The sequence below is a fragment of the Harpia harpyja genome, chromosome 22 (genome assembly GCF_026419915.1).
Source record: "Harpia harpyja isolate bHarHar1 chromosome 22, bHarHar1 primary haplotype, whole genome shotgun sequence".
Lineage (NCBI taxonomy): Eukaryota > Metazoa > Chordata > Aves > Accipitriformes > Accipitridae > Harpia > Harpia harpyja.
Genome location: NC_068961.1, coordinates 14,159,321 through 14,182,065, shown reverse-complemented (window position 1 = coordinate 14,182,065; position 22,745 = coordinate 14,159,321). Strand labels below are relative to the sequence as shown.

The window sequence follows — 22,745 nt, the reverse complement described above, 5'->3', positions numbered from 1 at the left end:
TTATAAACATCTGATCTCTTGAAAAATAGTAGACTGTCCATCAAAGATCAAGTAATTTTAAAACACATATTCTGTCTTAAGTGAGATTGCTACATGGTTTGTTCTGACTGTTCTGTGGACAATATTATCTTCAGTTGTGCCTCAGGTCCAATAAGAGGAACCTGAGGTTTTCCAGGAATACTGTCCGTTGTAGCACAGCCAACTTGTAACCCTTATTTAAGTATGAAAGAAGCAGATGAGTTCTGTGGCATATTGAAATTATTTTCTTTCCCCCCCATTGGGCGCTTGTAGGAGAAACAGATGCTTTGTGGTGTCATCTTTGCTGTAGCAGTTGGTCGGTAGGCTAGCCTTCTGAATGTAAGCAGCAGGAAAAATGTCAGGTTCTCAAGGTTGTGGTAATGTATAGATCTTTTAATTGGACAACAAAAGCATAGATGTGCAAAAGACTGACAAGAAAAGGATATCTGAATAGCACTGTAAATAGTATTTTCTTCATTTTGACTAATGCCACATTCTGTAGTTACATTTTATGTTACTGATTTCATTTCTTGCTGAAGAACCTCACAAGTATTTTGCTTTCACTTCAGCAAAGATACATATCTATGAAATTCTTTCTCATGCTTTTTTCCTTTCTTACTTGACATATGATTTACAAGTCGTGGTCTCTTTTGTCAAAGCATAACACAAAAGTCTCCATTAAAAGAAATTACAAAAATCTGCTATTTGGAAAGTACTAGCACTTGGTGACAATTTAAGCTTCTGTTGGTCAGACTGCTCTATTTTTTCATACTGTTTTTTTTTTTTCCATCTGAATGCTTAGAATCAATACTTTCTTAATGTTGGTATAAAAGTTCTGCATTTATCTTCTTCCAGGTCTTGCTGTTGAGCATTAAGATGGTAATTTGTTAAATAAAAATCAGTGTCACAAGACATCAGTAATGTGTTAATTAATCATAAATCAAAGTTATGAAACTATAGTCTCGATAACTTGCTCTTAAGGTGTTGCTTCAAGAGAAATTTGTACATAGAATATTGGTTTTTAATTTTTATTTTACTTTTTAACTTATGTTTAGCATTTTATAATTTGCACAGGGTGTCTAAAACCAAAACAGATTTGAGTTCATTTAGTACCATGTTTTCAATCAGAGACATTTCTGCACCAATGGAAAAGGTTCAGAAACTGATGATACATATTTATTAAGATTTTTTTTTCCAGCTTGATATCATTTTATGTTTATTTAGTAAGCCTTGCAGGATGGTATCTTAATTCATTGATAAGGTTTTCCTTACAAATTTTTGAGTGGCTCAATTACAAGCAAATACAGCGCTTGCTGTACACATTCACTGAAAGGCTATGGGGTGTCACATACTTTGGTCATCATCTTTGTTATCCGTTACATTTGTATGGGATGCACTAGATTCCTGTACGTATTTGTCAGTCTTTGGCCAGCAAAGTAAATCTACACTTGGAATAAAAATACTATTTCAATTTTTTTTAAAAGAAAAAGCACAACCCCAAATTGCTAGCTTCTCAGTGACAACTAAAACAAATTTTGCTTTTTAAAAGCAGAAGCCTAGTGCCTTGTTTCTAACAACCCAAATCCAGTCTTCAAGTGATTAATTTTAATTGAGGAACTAAAAACTGGGATAATTGTCACTTAAAATGCAGAATCATTTGTAGAATAGCAATAAGACTGGGATGATGTGATATTTTTGTAGATCCTGTCTTCTTCTAGTAAATGTACCTAGTCCCAGTCTGTGCAGGATAGGATTTGGACACTTCAAAGCGATGCAGACTTTGGTACTAGTTTAAAGTGCAAAAATCTGTCTTTGCAGAACAGTGCTTTACAAACTTTAAGGATATGCTGAAAAGTTGTAAGAAGCTGAAGGAAATGCTCTGTCTGAAGTGCCATTACTGGAAACAGCATGGCTTTAGCTTACCCAGTAGTCTGATTATGTAAACTACCTTTGGTCGTTGGAGAGAGTCTTCAAAATTAGGCCAAGATCTTTGTCGCTTTCTGGACCCCATGCAATGTCCAGAAACACTGGAGTTGTAAGCAAGCAGTGCAAGCCCTGAATATACCTGGGAAAGACCTCTCCTGTAGGATTCATGAACAAGAGTTGTAAGACTGCTTTCTAGCAGGTAAAAATGTGCCATGGTTAGCACAAATGAAGTAGATGTTGGAAATCAAATCTTACCAAAATGCTGATTACTTTGGTGCACAGAAGGACCACTTTTAAAATAGCTGCAGTCACTTCACAGTTAGTCAGTTCAGTGTAAGCTGTCCTTTAATTCCTCCTAAGAGTGAGCTCTTATGCAAGTGATAACTTTATGCTTAATACCATCTCTTTTGACTGAATCATGCTTTCTGGTACTACTGACCTGCTCAGGGTCACAGGTGTTCACCAATTCATTTGTGAGCTACAGAAATGCAGTGTTTTTTTTATCCTAAAGACACTGCTCTTAAGATCTAACCAGTACAAAACAGTACTGCGTACCTATTACACCAGTCACAAAAATTACATCAAAGCTGTTGTGTCCTACGTAGAGAGTGTAGTCTTGATGCTTTCATATTTAATGTGACTAGTGGTCTGAGTACATAATGTTCCAGGAAGAGCATTAGGCTTCATAATGCTCAAGAACCTCTTCTTCTTGGGTCAACAAACTTCCTGATGCCTGTCACCAGCATGGAAATTTGGAAGGAGGGTGAATAACTTTACTGAATTAGGGCAGGTGTGGTAGGATGAAATTCCTCAGCAAAGCATTCAGCAACCTCATCAGTTGCTTCCCATGTTAAAGTCCTACTCTGATCCTCCTGCCTTTGATTAAAAAAAAAAAGCAGAACAGTTTTTCGTTTAAAGTATGCATGCTTTGTTCTTGGTGAAAGACAGTAGTTGGCAGTGTCTTGTGTCACTTCTAGAAGCCATTTGGCTACTTGAAGTGGTGAGGACATGTACAGAATCTGTATTGTGAAAATCTGATGCAACTTAACCCTTCAGGATTGTCTAAACTATGTAGTTTTTGGAGCAATCTGAAGTAGTGTGTGTCATCTTTTTCCCATATTCTTTAACGATGAAGAATTAGTTGAAAAAGCTTCTGTTTTTCAGTTCATCCAAGGGTGATGTCGTAACTGTAGGACCTCCTCACTGTATGAGGGTGGCTTATTTTGGTACACTGATTTAAATTCACACGGGAAGACCTCCAAGAGGACTTTTACTTTTGAGATATTTAACTAGCTTCCTAGTTTGCTGAATATTCACTCATACTTCAGTAATGGTGGTTGGAGCTACTGTTTTGTTTTAAGCATGATGTTTTCTCTCATTTGCAGAGAAAATAGCCTGGGCTGTATAGTAAAACTGTTGTCTTCTTTCTCCTCTGGCTGTTTTCATAAAATTAGAATTACTGCACTGTTTCTCAGCCACAATAATCATAAGTGGTGAAAAATATCTAAACTTAACAACAAGCGTAAGAAAACCTAACTGAGACTAAAACAAAAAGCCTCAGACAATGATTGAAAATTTTGGAGTAAGAACCAGGAATATTAATTCCTGGAGGGAGAATAGTCCTGCAGAACCGTGGAGGAAACAGGGCAAGGAGGACAGGATATATATTTTATTTTTTTCCTTGGCAGTGGTTATGCAAATATTCTCTTTAAAAATAGATCAGAAGTCTGAGAGACACATGTTAATATTTTGCAACTATAACCCACCTTAGTTTATGCTTTGATCCTAAGAGGGGCTGTTATTTGAATAAATGATGATTACAGTCTTTTGGCTGCATGTTCTGATTTTCAGAGTTATGTGCTGATTTCCCACTGATGTGAATTAAGACTGACCAACCAAAAAAGTTAAATGGACTACAAACTGGGAAGAGTGGAGGCAGGGGAAGGGAATGGACAGGACGGGATGCTAAAGTAGAAAGTGCATATAACAATTTCTGCCAGTTTGATTGGAGAAGAGAGGTCTTTTTTTCTTTTCTGTTAATTAGAAGGGAAGTGTTGGTTTCCTTTGGAAGTTCTGTTGCTGATCTGCTAGGAGCTGAAATTAAAGGAGGTAGGAGTTTCCTTTTTCTTTTTAACACCAGCACCTGAATGTTACTCTGGTCTTTAAAATACACTTCAAGCTTGGTTTCCGAAACTGCCAAATTGGCATATAGCTTATTGATATTAAAAACAGGAGTTGAATTTCATTAAAGCCAATCAGGAATGTAGGTTTGGAATGGTTACGAGAGTCCTGTACAGGTAGTGAACATGCTGTCCCAGGTGAACTGAGCAGAAGAGGTATATATCCCAGCTGTTCAGGTGGGCAGTGTTTAGATCTGCAGTATCTTTGTGTCTGTCTTGTGCCTGTTGCAGCAGAACTTCTCTGACACCAGTGATTTTGGTGAGCTGCTGTGGAAAGGATCACAACCAATGGGGCTTTTGCAACACTGACTTGTCCCCTTGCTTTTTCTGTGACCTGCTAGCTAGGTTAGCTTGACAGTTTATGGGATTCTAAAACTTGGTTGCTACCAGAGAGTTTAATGTGACCAGACTCAGCCAACACCTTGTACTGCTCTTGACTGGGGGGAAAGGCAATACATTCATTCAGCATGGCTTCCCTTAATACTTCAGCCTAAGTCTCCTATGCTTGCATGACTCTTCCAAAACGTTGGGTGCTGCTCCCATGCAGACACTATCATGTGAGTAATTTAGCCAATGCAGGAAAGAAAGTTGTAGCTGACCCAGCTGCTCATACCCTGACAGCTCTACTGTGAGAGATGTATCTACGAATGTGTCTACTAAGAAACCTTTGCAATGGATTGTAAACCAGCATGTATTTATCTTCTTGCTACTAACTGTCTTCCTAGAGTAGTTACAATAGATATATGGTCACATCTTTAACAGTCAGCAAGAGGGGCTTCGCAATGATCTGTCCTTGTTTTGGTGGTGGTTGATATTTTACTTAGTGAATCTGGGTGATGAGAGGGAGAGATTTCTTACTAAATTTCAAACAGCACCATGCTGGGAAGAGCAGTGAAGGTAGGCAGAGAGATTGAAGTTTAAAATAACTTATGCAAATTGGAGACCTAGTCAGGAAGGGGTGTGAATGGAGGGTTGAAGGTAGGTGTAAGTGCCCCAGACAAAACACAGGGTGCAGTAAAGCAGAAGAAAATCAAATGTATACATAAAGAATGGGGAAGAAATTCAGTGTTAAGATTTTAGTTAGGAATGGCAGTTTACTGTAAATCACATGCTAAGCGTGAGTCATCACGTTATTGCAGAAAACAAAAGAAATTGAACAGAAAAGAGGTGTTAAGAAAGTAGAGAAGTATGAAGTCTACTACAGCAAGACATAGGAAGTCGTCTTTCTGCTCTGCTTGGCACTGTGTCCACTTCTGGATGGTGCACTGCAAAGAAAGCAGATTCATTAGGTGGAGTCAAAGGCACAGCAAGTGATCAAAGATCTAGAAAATCTACACTGTAAGGGACGGGTCAGTGTCCTGACATTCCTTAGCTTAAAGGAAAGGTGTGAGAGGAGAGACAGGAAGATAATTTTCAAATATTTTTAAAAGTTCTTGCCCGAAAAAAAAAACCCCAACACCCCATAATCTATTGTTTGTGGCCATAGTGAATAACAGGATATATGGGACTGAAATTGAAAGGGAGAGCAAGCTTAGGTAGTGGAAAAAGTTTTTGTAATGACGAGTATAGTTACATACTGGAGTAGATCGTTGGGAGGGGTGAATAATTTCCATGTAGGTATTTTCAAGAACAAGTTAAACTAGCAATGACAAGTAGAAGGCACCAATACTGAGTTTGGTACCAATAGAGATTTGGGCTAGCACAAAAAGAGTGAGTTATACTGGTTTTTAAAGTCAATATGACACTCCCAAAATAAGTCTTAGATAAGGAAGATGTACAGCTAGCAGGAATCATCTAACTTCAAACTAGCTGTCTTGCTGAAATCTGTTTTGAGCAGGGGCTTGGACAAGATGAGCCCTAGAAGTCCCTTCTAACCTAAGTTTTCCTAGGTATTCTTGACCTTTGCCGAGTTTATGTCTTCTTGTGCCAAGAGCAACATACCAGTGCATTTCATTACTAAATAATATTGATGTTTGCATGAGATGTGTGAAAGTTGCCCTTTATTATCATAAAATTTGATCCCTTAAAATACATAAAATGTTTGCTTGGATTTTAGCAGAGTCACTTAACTGTTTATTGTTAATGTCCACAGCCCTTTCTGTAGCTAGGAACCATGAAAATATTGTGTTAGAAAAATCTCAAAAAATGACTTGTTTTTATTTTCAAGTGTGATTTTTTTTTTTTTTTTTTAATTTTAATTTTTTTTTTACCCTCACTCCCACAGTTTAGGTAGTATCTTATTCAGTAACCTTATTCCTGCTGTGTAGTCACAACTTTATTTGTTGCCTGGATAACAAAAAAGCTTTCTCCATTATTGATACAATCTTTAGGATTAGAATTCTGCAAGTTGTTTCTTCCTAGGATGAGACACTGGTAAGTCTATAATTTAGTTTTGTTTATAATGCACTATGTTTTGTTTTCCTGAACATGGCAGAAAGTGAATAGAAAGTGGTTTCCTTGCTCACAGTGCAAGGCTTTATTCCAGCTAGTCTCTGCGTAAAAAGCAATTACTCTACAGTATTTTAGAGCTGTGCTTCCAGCTGCTTTTCTGGTTGTCTCCTTGGCTTTCATGCAGCTTTCTGTCTATTCCTGTGGGTGCTTTCCACAGACGTGCCACCCATCTATCTAACAGTAAACAACAGAAACCCTATTTTTGCTTGTGGTAGTATATAATTTTACTATCTTAAGCTCAAAAGAATTTAAAAGTTTCCTATGCTTATCAAGCATAAACGTTGCTATTGTAGCGTGCAGATACATAGTGGTCCTACATATCAATGCCGTGAACGTGTAAGTTTCCTCAGACAGTTCAGAGATGGGCTGAACTAAATCTTCTTTTCCATTACAAATTACTGGTAAAGTAGCTGTGTAAATAAACAGCCCTCATGCTTAGTTGCGCAGCCCTTAGAGGCAAACTGTAGAGGTGCTGTTGGAGAGAGATTTGAATAAAACAAATGTGATGGGATCACATTTGACTTATAAGTTTGTTGTTAATTTGCAGTGGTGTGGGAGCATGGTGAAGTTTTGATCCTGAGCTGTTTGCAAGGAGGACAAGTTAGAAAGAATATGTTCTCAGAAACAGAGCTTGTTCAACACAGTTGTCAAGGCACAAAGAAACAAGGAGCATCAGCAACCTCAATCCACTAGCATGTGTGGAAATAATAATCAAACTTTTGCAATGCTTGAAATTTGTGCCCAAGCTAATAAGAATTTCTAAAAGTTTCAGCTCTTGGAATAGCATTGTTAATTGTGAGGTTGTAGCACTCTTCTGAACAGTTACCTTTTGATGGATGAATTTTCTTCTAATACTAAAATGTTAAACACTTGGCTGTGGATCTACCATTACTAATCTCATTTTAATTCAGGAAGCTAGCTTTTCTTGCTGTAGTTCCTGGCTTGTATGTGTATGTTTCATTGGTTTCTGAGGGGAGGGAAAGGAATAGTTCAAAGCAGGAGTGTGTTGATTTCCATGTACAGAAACGCACAGAGTTGCTGACAATTCTGTGGTAGAAACAAATCATGTTAAAGTTTTCAGAAGCTTTCAGGTTGTCACAACCAAATGGTTGCTTTTTCTTTCTGTGTCATGGTTCTACTTTCCTGTGTGCTTTGTTTCCTTGCCACATTGGTCTGTAGCTGAGTTAATCTATCTAAGAATATACAGCATCTTAACTTTCAAAATCCGAGCCCTGAACGTTCAACAGTGTGTAAGCATATAATATGGTGCTTGTTGGAGAAGGTTTGGGATACATACACACGGGTTTTCCTGGACATGACTTCTTTTTCTTCATGGAAATCTTGTCTGGGCAGAAATCCTTCAGATGCTGAGCCTGTTAGCCCCAGATGGGTGGATGCTGCTGTGCAGGCATCCTGTTGCTTATCAGGTTACTGCATGACCAGAAATCCCAACTGTGTACACAGATTGTTTAAGTGTGCATGGTAAGTGACAGCTTTGGGAAGTTTTATGTAAGTGCATATTTATGTTAAGTAGTTGCTGAGCAGTTGCACAATAGTCCATGTGCTTTTGGGATGTCTGAGAGGGGTCAGCCACTCAGTTACTGCCTGGTTGGTTGGCGTATGTGCTGTGAGTCACATCCTGGAGGATGTATAGAGGTGCATGTGTTGTAGAGTTTGTTTGCGTGGAAGCGTCAGGGTTAAAAATTTTTGCTTCGCACAAATTTATCTGTTGATCAGGGAGGTTCTAGACAGAAATATGGGAGACCTTTTTGAAACTCCTGTGTGTAGACATGTGGTGGTAGAATAACTGTTTTCTCTACTGATGTAAATGGGACACATGCATTCATACGTAGAGATGACCTTTTTAGGTCAGGGCTCATTTTCCCTTGTTCTCCTCCTCCACACTGCTTTACTGAGAAGGCAGCTGTATACAATAAATGTGCAATTTTTTATTACACGGAGACACTGAAAAAGAGACTAATCGTTGCCCTGTATTTGTAATACATTGCTTTAAACCTAACTGTATTTAACTTAGTTCGATAAAGTTTTTAACTTGGACTGAGCTGTAACTGATTGGAAGACTTTTCTTTCATTTGCATTTTGGGGATCTGGAGATGAGTTGCATTGGGTTTTGTGGTATTTTAGCTATGCATAGATTACAGTGATCAAAGATTTGAATTGGGTGAAGTTGAGAATTTGTCCTCATGCAGGAAAAAAATTGATGCTAGGACATTCACGGTATGTTCGTATATTCAGTACCAATGGCTTTGAGTTGTTCTCTGGCGCAGTCATAACGATAAACTAATGACTCAGATAATGAATGTAGGATGGCTGTTGTTAACTTTTTTCAAAAGTTGAACTGTCACTGCAGCTTCTTTTGCCTTAAGATATGCTGCTGTATCTTCTTTTTCTCTCTCTCACTCCTTTGTAATACTTTTTTAGTCTGTTGTCCTCACTTGGTTCAAATTTGGTGTTGTCAGTAACACTGTATTCCTGTAACTTTGGAGGAAACAGTGTGTTAAGACCAGGACAGAGCCTCTGCTTGGCCCCATGGATGGAGGGAAGGGCTGGAGCTCAGCCGCAGTGTTGGGCTTTGCTACCTGAGCAGCCACTGCTCATGTTCCTGCTGACCACGCAATGGGTGCAGAGCTCTGTCTGCTGCAGCGCTGCTGTCTTTTGCTAGTGGTTAAAGGCAGATGCTGTAAATGCGTGGAAGAAGTCTGTCTGTGGGAAGACATACACGGGCGACAGCATGAGGAGTTGTGTGCCAAGGGCTGTACACTGGTTGTGCTGGCTGGGGGTACAGTGGCAGAGAAATAGAGGGTCCTGGGGTGTGGACGGGAGTCTTGGGGAAGAGCTGGGGCCACTGGGGTAGAAGTTCCTGTAAGTGAGGAGGGGTGGAGAGAGCTGTAGGAAAACAGATCTGTGAAACTTGTGTGGATGCAGTATCTATGTTTGGGTTTGGGTGTTCCCTCCCCACTGCACAGTCTTGGCTCTCACTAGGCACACAAAATTAACCAGAGTGCCAGGTGAGAGAGCTGTTTTATTTAAAACTGAAGCAGACATTTACATGTAAATTGTATATATTAGTTTTTGATTGTTCGTGATACTGCTGGTTTAATCCTTCTTCAAAGTGTAGGACAAACTGCTTGTGAATTGTGTTTGCAGGTGTATTTTTGTACTTGGTCCTCTTTTGAATTAGTGGAGAATAGCCTGCTGGGTCTGGCAAGAATCTGTGCTTAAGCTGTTTGCTTTTATCTGTATTTGGTCTTGTGATGCATCTTACTTAACTGTTTGTACATGTTTACTGTCGTCTTTAAATGCACCATAGAAGAAAAAGGCATTCGTGGCTACTTTGTGATGTTGTTTATTGAGATGTTATAGATGCATTTTTCAAATGGAAATTAAATGTAGGAGGCTTATTGTTATGCTAAAAGTGGTGTTGCCATTTGTGGCATTTAAGTGAAGCTGTAGAGTTGGTGGCTGATGCAGTTGAATCTACCCTTCATTCTCAAAAAAAGCTTTAGAGCAGATTGATTTCTATATTGCAATAATGGCATAAAAGTAGTGGGACAGTTAATAGAAACTTCTGTCCTATGGCTGTATTGATTTGCATCTTTCAAAAGTAAAAATGGAATTTTACATACAATTTTTGTAATGCAAAAAGTTTTTTGAACAAATCACCAAAGTCTTTCCTGTAAGGGAAAATCAAAATATATTTTATTTCAATTCATTTTTATTAAGATGTGGTTTATAGCCACATGGTGCTTCTTGGAGCTCTTCTTCTGTGGGAATAGTTCCTACACTCTGCTAGTTCTTCCACAAACTCTTTGCTTCCTTGTTACAGAAAGGATCAATATGGAAGTTATTCTACTCAGAAACCTTAACCCATTTGAAATACAAATGGAACCACATTCCCTGTGGTGTTGTAGCATCACAAACTAATGTTCAATAATATTGATGAAAAGTAGGATAATGGGAGAATAATTAAAAATATGTAATTAACACAGTGATTTGGGAAAGTTAAACCAAAATATTGATTTCCTGCACTGAGTATTTTGGAGACTCTGTACTTCTCCCCAAAAAATTTTAAAATTTCAGCTGCTTGTACCACGTGACACATTCCAACGGCCTTAGTCAAGTCTGTCTAGAAACCAAGTAGTGCCTTCTCTAACCTTGTGAATACATGTTTGTTGCTTCTTCTACATCATTCTTTTCCTGTTTATAGTTTTGTTTGCCATGATGGAAATTCTGATCTGTTAAAGTATATTATTTGTTTTGGCGTTTGCATATGACATAAACATGTGGGTTCATCCCGTCCCCCCGCCTTGATTTTTTTAACCTTTTACTCATTTTCTTTTTACTCAAATGAAAGTTGCCTGTGAAACGATGACAAAACAAATATGATACATAGAGACCATGTTAGAGTTGAGATTAAACTAGTTTCAGGTGCCCAACTAGAGTTGAATTTTGAATTGGCATAATGCCATAATTACAGGCTTGAGATACACCAGTGCTCCCAATTGCATATTGATTAGCATGATGGTCATCTCTAAACCATACCTGAATCTGTGTTTTTTTTCAAATGCAGACCTATCTGTGTGTATTATAATGCTCCTCCTAATTAGAATTTAAGTCTTTCATAAATATTCTCTGAATTATACTTATTATTTAAGAAATTTGGCTGTTTCCAGAATGAAAAGGACTAAACTTGGACCTTATTCTCAATTTTTAACCAAGAATTTTTTATTTCATCCTTTGAATCAGGAGGTCCCTCAACACTAGGCACTATGGGAGGCACTGGCTGGCTTTGGTTCCAGCTGTACAGCTAACCTTGTGTTATGTTAGCAACACAGTTTACTGGTGTAACAAGAGCTGGAGAAGGGAAGAAAGTAAGTTGATTTCAGATCAGTTAGTTTTTTGAATTTTCTTGTGTGTAGTACATCACGAATACAAGGAATAATGTTTGTAACCTTTGACTAAAACTTTATCTTTTTAATTTTAAAATATAGCTATAACTGTAGCTGTTAAAGCAGGAAGTTGATGTGGAAGCATCAGATATGTAAAAGATTTAAAAAAAAAAAAGTGTAGAATGCAGATTCAGTTAATGACTGGCTGTTTGCAAGATATGAGTGACAGGATTAGAGGAAGCTTGAATGATTGCCAGATTGATTTGGAAAATTGGTTTACTGTTTGTGCACCCTGGTTTGGATAATAAACATTTGAACAAAAATGTTTTTACTGTGAGCTCTTATGGAAACTTGTTTTCTCTTCCAGATCCCTTTTCCAGTTTTAACTTAAGTCAGTAACAATGAGTATCAAAGACCCTACTTTCATGAATTCTGTTACAGAAGAGAACGCTATTTTAGTAAATGGAATTAGAAGTTCAGTAGCTTACAAAAAGGTGGTATGCGGAGAAATATTTTTCATTTAAAAAAAAAATATAAAAAACCCCCTCCATGAATTTGAGACTAGATAGCATGAATATTTTGATTTGATATCTTAATATAGTTATATGTGCTTGTTTGTAGGAAGTAGCTGAAAATATTGTTTGATTGAGGTCTGAGGAGAAGCATGAGATGTCACAGATGACTTGTAGTCAAACTGACTGTAAGGAGTCGAATTACCTAAAGGGTAATTACATTTGTTTACGCTGTCAGCAAATCTGTGAGTATTTCAGGTGAAGGGGTTATCTCTTGTTCTTTTTTAACAGATGTGAAAGAATTGTATTTTACCAGGGTTAGATTTTGGTATTATTTTTAGTGTTGAAATTGTGATACGACACAGAGATGCTGATTGTTACGTTATAGAGCCACACTTTGCTAGGATGAGCATAAGTGATTATGGCATCTTTCATATGTCTTGTTAGACATGAGTGTGATTAGCTATTATGTAGTTTTAAGAAGATATTCTTGTTTATTGGTAGCAATAAAGTGTATATATATATACACATATAAACTAAATGATGGAAGCAAACATAATAAATGGATGTGACATGTATGCTTAATACACGCATTTCTGCAGAAATGTAGAATGGATTGTTTTATTTTAGTATGTTAAAAAAATGCAATGGGAATGCTTTCTTTCAGCTAATGTGGTTTAGTCCTTCAGTGTTGCCAAGAATGCAGGCTAGATATTGAACTATCCTGTATCTTCAAAGTAAAGTGTGTTTCAGTGCTATGATTGTAATGCTTGCCTGAACTGGAGCTTTGTGCTTGCTTCAGCAGTAGATCTTCTGCATAAGATTTTAGTCAGAGTTGTAGTGTGGCTTTTTAACTGACAGTTAGTTTGAAAAAGTAATCGTGATGTGATGATCTTTGTAAAAACTGTCACTGGAAATAGTGTTCCTGTTTTTGAGGTAATACTGTGATGTTATTGTTGACCATTTCCTAGTTTCTTTTACACTGTTGTACACTTTGAGTCTTGTGCAAGGCAAGTAAGAAGTATCAAAGTGGAGGGTTTTCGTGAAGGTTGTTTGAAGGTAATTTCTTCTGACACTGGAAAGAGTTAATGTCCAAATTACATGAATTCAATAGTCTGCATAGTCTGCTGACCTCTTTTATTTATCTCTTAAACTGAACTCTTTGTGCTATGTATGTCTACAACAGAATTTGCAATAATTTTCCTTGTAGGGCTTTGCTCTTTGGGAATAGAATCTATGAAGCTTTTATTTATTCCTTAGTGTTTCTATTCAGGGCTAGAGATGTGTTAAATGCTGATTGCTTATTGTAGAACTGATTTAGCATATGATTTCAGTGACCTTTTTCTATCACTTTCCCTTTAAAGAAGAAATGCCAGCAGAGTTGACAGTGCTTCTTAGCACTGAAAATAAAATAAAAACCAAATAGCTGGAACCCCAAAAGCCCTGAGGATTATATTCATCCGTAGAGTCCTGGGCTCTGTTGTTTACTAGGCAAAGAAGTATGAATGCTAGTTAACAGTTGGATCAGGACAAATAAATTGCAAATATGAGATTTCTTTATTTTTTTCCATCGTTGTAGCTTGCTGTTCTTTTAAAATAAAGAAGACTTTCAGCTCAAGTGCTGCCAATAACTCTTCTCAAACAAATCATGTGTTTAATTATCCTTATTGTCTGAAGCCAATGCGCAGACAGAACACCATATGCTTCTATTGACTTGACCTCCTTAGTCATGGGGTGTCTGGATTTTCTGATATACTATTCTTTTTATTCCTTGTGTCCAAAGGAACATTAAGACCCTCTGTCAGCCCTCATCAGTGGAGACTTGAGAGTGGTGTCATAGTGGGTTTTGTAACTGTATAGGAAACTTTCTAAATTGTGACCTTTCTGTATTGAACAATTTGTATATAGAGGCAAAGGTGAGCAATTGCATCTGGAGACATTTAAAACTGTTCCTGGCTGCTCTGTCCAGCTAATAAAATACCCCCTAAGTAAATCATTCATCAGTTGTCACAATTCTAGTTTGGCTTCTTTGGCTTTCTGATTGCTTAGGATAGTTTTTCCTCTAGGAAAATTTTTTATTCTGTAGCTTTTTAGAAGACAAACAAACAAAACCCCAAAAAACCAAACCTGCCTGTTGTACTATTATGTGCTTCCATTTTGACTGGTAAGCTGCAGGATTTTTAGTGTATTTATATTAAAGATAAAAAAAATGGGAGGGGAAGCAGGTTCTCAGAGTCTGATCTGTTTTGTACTCCCATTTTTCTGCTTTGTTTGTATATGTGGAGTCTCTGAGAAAGCAGGGGATTTTACTTTTTTGAAAGAATGTTTACAACTAAATTGATTCTGAAATTTACATTTCAAAATAGGTAGGTTTTACCAGTTGATGTTACAAAGGATCATATTCAGATTGCTTTAAAAATTTTAGTGAAAACAACTTCAGCTCCTGTGGCAAAGGAATGTTTAAACAAAACTGAGATTGCATCAGGCCCTGAAAGTTTCAAAGCAAACACTTCAGACTTGTGCTAGTGTATTGGAATTGGATAGAACAAAAAACATTATTTGTTTATACAGATCCTTGAAGTGCAAAATGTGAACAAGTTGCAATGAAACATTAAGTAATTATAATTTTTGAGTTATTTTTTAAAATTAAGTTAGGAAAACCTGCAGAACGAACCTCCACTCAAAAATAAGCTGTTCTTCACAGTGAAAGCTACTTGAATAAGCATTTTTTAAAAATACTTTTAGTCCTGATAAGTACATTTCTATGTGGAAAACAAGGGCAATAAACAGTAATTCTACCAGATTGTTTTGGTAGATTGGAATACCGGATTGCTGAAATGACCTGTCAATTTGAGTAACAAGATTAGGGATAAAAGAATGACTTGCCCACTTATTTTCTTAAATCTTGATACAAGACCTTTTTTTTGTTTGTTTGTTTCATGAAGCAGAAAATGTTTTGTCATGATTAGTAGGATGTATTTTTTGTATGTAAATCATCTACCTTACTGTCTTTAATTTTACAGAATAATATAGTTATAAAACAATCACATATTCTCTTATCCCTTCAAAATAATAAAATAGCTTTATGAACAGGCATAGCTACAAACTTTGTAAGTAAAAAGGCCCACAGGATCAAGTGTTCAAAGAGGACTGATAAAATTTGACCTTGAGCAGTTTTCTTAAGAGCTTTTATTTATAGCATGTCTGTTGTTAGCATTTACAGTATACTGCTTTATTCTGTATTTGCATAGTTGATTACTTTTCTGCTTCAGATTTTATAACTCATCATAAGTTGCTTATAAAAGGTTTTAATTTCACTTAAGAGCAAGGTAGCTAATTAGCTCATGGGGAGTAGTCATCCATGGTAATGTATTGTAACATGTCAAGGACACCTTGTATCAGCTTTTAGGCAGTTTGGAGGCAAAATCAGAGTCTGATTTGTAAGCACATTTAAGATTTAATTTTGGGGGGCAAATTTTGTTAACACCTTCTTTATTCTTCACTGTTTGACATTGCTGATTATAAATACGATTTGTGCCTGTGTACAGGTTTTGACATTTGATAATTACCTCAGCTTGTTACAATGTTTTGCTGTTTTTATAAGCCTAAATGTCACAGGTGGACTCTGGAATATCTTTAATATCTCTCTTGTGTGGACAGCTTTTTGGCCATGCCTCTGTGATTGGTTTCACAATTCCTCTGCTAACCATTCCTCAGTTGGACATTTGAGAATGCGGTGCTTGATTTGTGCCTCGTGAATATCTTCTGAGCTCTGGAGTCACTTCCAGAGGGCAGTGGAAGCAATGTTTGTATTTCCTCAGTAAAGGCCACTATATATTTCTTGTCTGTGCATCTTTATGTGGATGCTGGATGATTGTACAGTGCAATGACAGCAGGATTTTGTTTCACAATATTGGGTAACGGTATTTACAGTTACATTTTGCAAAACCCGCACAAAATAGGAAATCTAGCCTTTGTCAAAAAAAAAAAGTGTCAGTTTTAAGATGAAGTTGAAAATTACTTAAGTGCTAGTGTAGCAAGAATTTCTTTTGATTTACTAGAGGAATTCAGTCTTTTTTTTGACTGACATTGGAAATAATTTAGTCCGCCACATATTAGCATAGCAGGATTTTCATTTAAAAGGATATCTGTTTGTGAGGGACAAAGATGACTATTTGATCAGGTGATACTGCAAATGCGATAGCTTGTAAGGTACTTGGGTATTACGGATCAAGTATGGTCTAAAAAATACATGTTGCGTACATCTTTGTGAGAGTGAAGTGCAGGTCAGTGCAGGTGTTGTCATGACTTACTGGATACTGGTGTACTTGATAGCACAATTTCATGGATCACATAAAGCATCTGAACAGATTTTAGGGGAAGTGCAGAACTTAATTTTTTACCTTACGTAGCTGAAACAAAGAAACATTCTTGTAAAAGCTATGCCAGATTGAATTGGCTGGCATGTTGACAAAGCCCTAATTCATTGAAGAGTAACCTGCTCTTGCTACACCCACTGATTCTATGAAAAACTCAGTGTGGAAGCTGTCTGTCCATTAAGAGCTCTATTTTGTATCAACCTGTAAATTGATCAACAACCTGGATGAAAGCGTATCGAATTAATACAGGAAGCTTGTTACTGTCTCTAACCTGTGGCATGACGGTAACTACTGTGGGGTTCTTATAGTGGGAGTAAATGAGTTGTGGAATAACTAATCACAAAAGTACCAGAATTAGCACTTACTACACTGTATTCTCACAGATTCAAACATTTATTTAATGGCAGTTTAATAACTCTTCAACAGAGTATATAGAAAAATGAGACATTTCCTGTGGAACCTTTAACTTGTAGCACAATTTGCTTCAGCTGAAACCTTTTTTTTGTTGTTGTTGTTTTTTGTTTTGGTTTGGTTTTTTTCCAGAAGGTGCAGGCTTTGTTGGTTTTGAGTGAGGGTCTAAGGAGAGGGACCCCTGGGGTTGGAAGACAAAAACTGAAAGGGTTGTCACGAGGGCGGGCCATAAACTTAACTGTTACATTAGTGAATTTAGTACTATTGCCAGTGAGATGCTGTTTGTTTGAATAATTATTTAAATATCTGCCTCTTGGATAGAGGAGAGGTCCTGCCTTATCAGTTTTCTGTTCCCGCTCTTACCTATTTTACTAATTGAATATTTGCGTGCAATGCTTTGTTGCCAACCAAAGCCTTTTGTCGGTGTGTCAGACAGCAGTCAATTCTTCCTATTCCTATTTAATGAACAAAGGGGGCGAGAGGTTTCAACAGTTCAGTTGGGTAAGAGCAGGAAATATAAATCAGGCCTACAGTGTGGTAAAGCTAAGCCCTCTGTAGTTGTCTTGCTGTCCTTTATGAGTGTCAAGTCTGTGGCTGGTTACCTTTTTCTCTGTGTGGCAGATCCATCACTTTGGGTATTTAGCTGATCTGCGGTTTGAAGGAAGATGCAACTGCCTGCTGTTGATATGGGAAGGTCATAAAGCTTTTTCTGATCTTGTCGTCTGATGCATCTGCCTTTGGAGACAACCAGCCATACCACCATAGAGCTCTTGAGTAATTTATAGCTTGCTTCCCCCCCCCCCCCCCCCTTAATTACAGTCACCTTAGTTCAGTATGTTTCATTTCCAGTTGTGGAAATGACCTGTGATTTAACATGTATGTGAACCTGCTTAATTGATAAGATAAATAACAGCTTGCAAAGCTTTCATACTGCTTTTTGTGTTGTAGATGGTGCTTCTTTTAGCAGACAGTAAAAGGCTTTCCTTGAGGGAGAATGGCAATACTAAATGAGAATCGCTGAAACGTTCTTGAGGTTTGTAAGGGTCTTCATGCAATACTGTTTTCTTCTACCTCCCTATGCTCCCCCCCCCCCCAAAATAAGCGGGGGGGGGGGGAGCATGGGGGCATATTACACAGCAGCCACATATCTTTTTTTCTTTTTAGAGTGGCAGGGTTTTTACTGGAGGCACAGGCTATCATATATGGCTGTTGCAGGCTATGTGGAATCAGAAGCTTTGCAGACATTGCCAGAAATGCAAACTTCCCTTTTTAGATGGTTTCTGGCCCCTTTTCTTTGTCCACTATTTAACCCATTTCTTGAGAGAGGCATCTCTAGAGGGTCACAAAACATCTCTGCTTATGTAGTGCCTGTACCTCCTTTCCCTGCTGCAATGTTAACAAAGACGGATGTGTATGCATATTATCTGAATACATGCTCCTCTGTGTTCCTCTTCTACTACTGCCTAAGGTATGTAAATAAAATCTTGTGAATTTTCATGTATCGATATATGTATGCATTGGTCAAGATCATTGTGTACTTACATGCTCTCAAAAATACTGCACCTGCAATCTCATTGGTGGATCTAAGTAGTTCTTCAGATTTCTAAATAGTGAATTGAGTATTTTCTGGTGATTGTTGCTTTAATAATACCAGTATCTTGACCAGGAATCCTATTCAACTGTGCTTTCTGTGTTTTAAGATTAATGTCAACACACACACATATGTACAGGTTTCAAAAGTGCATTGCAATTGAAGGTTAGGTGCCTAGGTTCTTTCTTTGATACTGGCCCATCTCCATTTCCTTTGTGGGTGGTTTATGGTGAAACTTCAAACAGTCAGAGGCAGCAGAATTTGCTGATTCTATAGATGTCTGTACTCCACTCAATTTAAAAGTACACCCAAAGTAGTTTCCTCACTGACAGGCTTGGGGTGTTAAAAATTTTTGTTTTGCTAAAAAAGTAACATGAACAGAAAACCTAAGAGCTGTTGATGATTTTTAATGACACTGAAGCTGAATAACCATAGAGTTGCTTTGGTCGTGTTGTTTCCACGGTATTTTTGCCATTTTGTTGCTCAGTATGTGTTTCACTTGGAATTATGATACAGTGAGCATTCTGTCAGTGCAGGTAATTTACCTACAATTCAGACTGCTTTTGCTGTTGTAGTTGAGCTGAGATAATCTGCAAAATGCTTTTGTAAATTCAAACTATACCATATTTTTTGTTCCTTTACTTTGATGCCCTTTTTTATCCCAAGGCAAAGCTCTTTGCTCTTAAAAATCATGGGTTGAAGTACATAAACAGATTAGACTAGTAGTACAAAACCCAAAACTAAGAAACTAGATATATGCTGAGATGTTCAGAAACTCCATGTTGAGCTTAGGAAATTGGTATCTCGTTTAAAACTTTGCTTATGAGCTGTCTAAATTTGGAGCAAAAATCAAATGATGTAATCAAGACCGTGTGTGGCTAAGAGGAGAATGGGCTGAGTTTGTATCTTAGGCTAATGGTGTCTTTTTGGAATGACTTTTTTTTTTTTTTTTTTTTAAAAACAGTTGCTTAGTAGGAGAACCATAAATAACCCAGAGGAGGAAGGGTAGGCTGAGAACTGAGATTCCATCTCTGGTCAAAACCTTGCAAACCTTCACAGTTTGATTTGAATTTTTAATTTTCAAAATACTGCATCAACTTGTAAGTGAGCTTGTCTAAATTCTAGGTTCTGCATATTTAGGAGAACATCTTGCAACAATGGAAAAAAAGTTGGGAAAACAAACTACTGAGTGAGTTGACATAGTGTTAACTTTCCAAGAAGTGCGCAGCATCAAGCCAGCTAAAATATTTAGGTTTTAGCTTCCGGAGTTTTGCTGAAACTACTAGAGTTTAAGAGTAAATGATGAAGAATTAATGCTTTCAGTTCTCAAGTCCTTTCTTAACAAGATATTTCATTTGAAGTATGAGGGCTAGTTATTTTTATTTGATCTTTTTGGCTTCCAGAGCAAAGTACAGAAAAGCATCACCTCATTTCAATGTAAAGTAGTATATTATTCTTAAATAAATATATGACTATATGCTGAAATTATTGGAGACCAAATGCATTTGATATTGGCTACAGCTGCTGTTAGAGGGATGTTTTATTTGTCAGAAAACGGATATGTTTGGGGTTCTTCCATCAGCTGTATAAGGCCAATAACTTACTGTCTGAATTCCTTCCTTTGTTTTCTTAAAGTACTCTAGGTTTCAGCATAAGAAGGAGAAAAGTAATTTATAACATTGTAGAAACAAAAACTTTCTTCATGATGGTGACCACTGATCTCTGTGACTGTTTCCTTTATGGTTTTAGGCTCAGTACTTTTCTTTTTACTGTAACAGCAATAAAAAAAAAGTGATTTTATACTTTTTGATGTGAAATCAATTCAATTTCTTTAGGTTTTAGAGAAACCTTTGAACAATAAAACACTAAGTGGTCAAATGTGTTTTGAAAATATCAGCTACACCATTGACTTTTTTGTATATACAATGCTTTACAAGTCAGCTTGTCATAGAATAGAATATCGCAGTTGGAAGGGACCTACAACGATCATCTAGTCCAACTGCCTGACCAATTCAGGGCTGACCAAAAGTTAAAGCAGGTTGTTAAGGGCATTGTCCAAATGCCTCTTAAACACTGACAGGGTTGGGACATCGCCCACCTCTCTAGGAAGGCTGTTCCAGTGTTTGACCACCCTCTCAGTAAAGAAATGCTTCCTAATGCCAAGTCTAAACCTCCCCTGGTGCAGCTTTGAATCATTTCCATGTGTCCCATCACTGGATCCCAGGGAGAAGGGATCAGCACCTCCCTCTCCATGTCCCGTCCTCAGGAAGCTGTAGAGAGCAGTGAGGTTGCCCCTCAGCCACCTTTTCTCTAAACTAGACAAGCCGAAAGTCTTCAGCCGCTCCTCATAGGACATGCCTTCCAGCCCTTTCACCAGCTTTATTGCCTTCCTCTGGATGCGTTCACATCCCTCTCAAATTCTGGAGCCCAGAACTGCACACAGTACTCCAGGTGAGGCTGCACCAACGCTGAATACAGCGGGATGATGCCCTCTCTTGACCAGCTCGTTATGCTGTGCTTGATGCACCCCAGGGTGCGGGTTGCCCTCTTGGCTGCCAGGGCACACTGCTGCCTCATGCTGAGCCTGCTGCCAGCCAGCACCCCCAGATCCCTTTCCGCAGGGCTGGTCTCCAGCCACTCCTCTCCCAATTTATACTTGTGCCTGGTGTTAATCTGTCCCAGGTGCAAAATCTAGCATTTGTTCTTGTTAAATTTCATGCCATTGATGATTGCCCAGTGCTCCAGTCTGGCCCTCTGCAAGGCCTCTTGTCCCTCGAGAAAGTTGACAGCACTCCCAGTTTGGTATTGTCAGCAAACTTGCTAATGTTGCATTCAACTCCTGCATCCAGATCATTGATAAAGATATTGAACAGAACTGGCCCTAGAATTGAACCCTGAGGAACACCGCTGGTGACCGGTCACCAGCCAGATGTAGCCCCATTCCCTACAACCCTTTGAGCCCTGCCGTTCAGCCAGTTCTTCACCCAGCGCACCGTGAACCCGCTCATCTCATAGTTAGACAACTTGTCCAGAAGGATGCTGTGAGGGACAGTATCAAAAGCTTTACTAAAATAAAAAAAAATAAGAATGCATCCACTGCCTTCCCTTCATCCACGAGGCAGGTGACCTTACCATAGGAGGATATCAAATTAGTTAAATAGGACTTTCCCTTTGTGAAGCCACGCTGACTCTGCCTGATGATTGCATTGTCCTTTAAATGCCTTGCAATAGTACACAGTATAATCTTCTCATCATTTTTCCAGGAACTGAGGTTAGAGTAACAGGTCTGTAGTCTTCTGGGTCTTCCTGCATACCCTTTTTGTAAATTGGAATAACACTGGCTAACTTCCAGTCAGCGGGGACCTCCCCAGACTCCCAAGGCCTTTGGTAGATGATCAAGAGGGGTACTGCCATAACATCTGCTAGCTCCTTCAGTACTCTGGGATTAATCCCATCAGGCCCCATGGACTTGTGAACATTCAGCTGATACAGCCCGTACTCGTGGTCCTCCAACTTGGAGGACTGGGCAGCCCAAGGTCTATCAGTATTATTAAAGACTGAAGCAAAAAAAGCATTGAATGCCTCTGCTTTATATTTGTCCCTATTAGGTTACTATAATCAACAAGTACTGGTCCAATGTTTTCTTTAGACCTCCTTTTGCTATTAATGTACTTAACAAAGCTAGTCTTTTTGTCAGATACAGCACTGGTGATTTTCAACTCTAATTGGGCTTTGGCGTTTCATCATATATACACATTTCAGAAAGACTGCCTTGAATTTCTGGAGAAACTTCTACAGTCACTTCCTCCTTGTGAGGAAAGAAGTGAAATTTAAAATATAAATGGGACTTCTGTGTAATACAGCATCATGTTCTCCTCAAAAAGTCCTAATTTTTTGATGAAAAGACTTAGCTTTCAAATTATTTCTTTTTTTGGGGGGGAGGACGACAGGGAGAGCAAATAACAAACTTGAGCTAAGTCAAACTTTAAGTAAAAATAGATCCTTAAATTTAATCTTGTAGGCTCATTCCCAAGTACTTAAGAGTCAAGAACTGTGAAAAATCAAATTAGAGTATTTATAAACTCCTGATGCCTTAAGGGACACTTACTTTTCTAAAGTCTGGGACAGGTGGTGACCATGATTGGTGGTACTGTAAGAGCTGAAGAAGTATTTTCTCTTTTGTAAGTGCCTTTCAGTATGAGATGAAATTTGATGTTGCTGCTTGTGTTTTTATTTGTTTGTTTTTAATAAGTATCTGAGCAGTTGATCAATGTTTTGCAGTACTGCAAATATGCCAAAGATATAACTATTAGAAATTTAAATTTAATTTGTTTTGTTTCAAAGTACAGGCAGTCATATTCTAAAAC

At 37.9% G+C, this 22,745-nt stretch overlaps 1 protein-coding gene across 3 annotated transcripts in view; it reads left to right on the top strand.

Annotated features, from left to right (window-relative positions):
* MGAT4A (alpha-1,3-mannosyl-glycoprotein 4-beta-N-acetylglucosaminyltransferase A) overlaps positions 1-22,745 on the top strand; it is an 85,496-nt gene that overhangs the window by 5,484 nt on the left and 57,267 nt on the right. The gene's annotated exons all lie outside the window — the stretch shown is intronic.